General features: G+C 71.4%; 1 protein-coding gene across 1 annotated transcript in view; it reads left to right on the forward strand.

Annotated features, from left to right (window-relative positions):
* The window catches only part of EMIHUDRAFT_114819 (hypothetical protein), a gene marked incomplete at both ends in the record, with an annotated part of 7460 nt that overhangs the window by 2776 nt on the left and 3561 nt on the right, over positions 1-1123 (forward strand). The gene's annotated exons all lie outside the window — the stretch shown is intronic.

The raw sequence follows: 1123 nt of genomic DNA on the forward strand, positions 1-1123 counted from the left end.
CATTCCGATGTCGCACCTGGTAGCCGCGAAAGACTGACTGCACGCGGACTATCGCGGCCGCTGCCAAGCGCCTGTGCCGCACCCGCTGCAGCCAGCGCTGCGCCGCTAGCTGCACACGCTGGCTGCCACAGGCGTCGTGCTCCTCAGAGAGCTCGTCGTGCTCAAGGGAGAGGGGCGCCAGCTGCCCGCGCATGGGCCCGCTGACGGCGGCGAGCCCACCACTCAGTCGCTTCAGCTGGCAAAAAAAGATTTTTGTGAGATGTGCATGCACCCTCCGGGGGTGTGTGCACGCTGGACGAAACGGTGGCGGGGCCGCGGCTGAGAAGAAGGCGGCGGAGGAGGCTCGGGCTGCGGCTGAGAAGAAGGCGGCGGAGGAGGCGCGGGCTGCGGCTGAGAAGAAGGCGGCGGAGGAGGCGCGGGCTGCGGCTGAGAAGAAGGCGGAGGAGGAGGCGCGGGCTGCGGCTGAGAAGAAGGCGGAGCAGGAGGCTCGGGCTGCGGCTGAGAAGAAGGCGGCGGAGGAGGCTCGGGCTGCGGCTGAGAAGAAGGCGGCGGAGGAGGCGCGGGCTGCGGCTGAGAAGAAGGCGGAGGAGGAGGCGCGGGCTGCGGCTGAGAAGAAGGCGGAGGAGGAGGCGCGGGCTGCGGCTGAGAAGAAGGCGGAGCAGGAGGCTCGGGCTGCGGCTGAGAAGAAGGCGGCGGAGGAGGCGCGGGCTGCGGCTGAGAAGAAGGCGGCGGAGGAGGCTCGGGCTGCGGCTGAGAAGAAGGCGGCGGAGGAGGCGCGGGCTGCGGCTGAGAAAGCGGCGGAGGTGGAGGCGCGGGCTGCGGCTGAGAAGAAGGCGGAGGAGGAGGCGCGGGCTGCGGCTGAGAAGAAGGCGGCGGAGGAGGCGCGGGCTGCGGCTGAGAAGAAGGCGGCGGAGGAGGCGCGGGCTGCGGCTGAGAAAGCGGCGGAGGAGGAGGCGCGGGCTGCGGCTGAGAAGAAGGCGGAGGAGGAGGCGCGGGCTGCGGCTGAGAAGAAGGCGGCGGAGGAGGCGCGGGCTGCGGCTGAGAAGAAGGCGGAGGAGGAGGCGCGGGCTGCGGCTGAGAAGAAGGCGGCGGAGGAGGCGCGGGCTGCGGCTGAGAAGAAGGC

The sequence above is a fragment of the Emiliania huxleyi genome (assembly GCF_000372725.1).
Source record: "Emiliania huxleyi CCMP1516 unplaced genomic scaffold EMIHUscaffold_231, whole genome shotgun sequence".
Lineage (NCBI taxonomy): Eukaryota > Haptophyta > Isochrysidales > Noelaerhabdaceae > Emiliania > Emiliania huxleyi.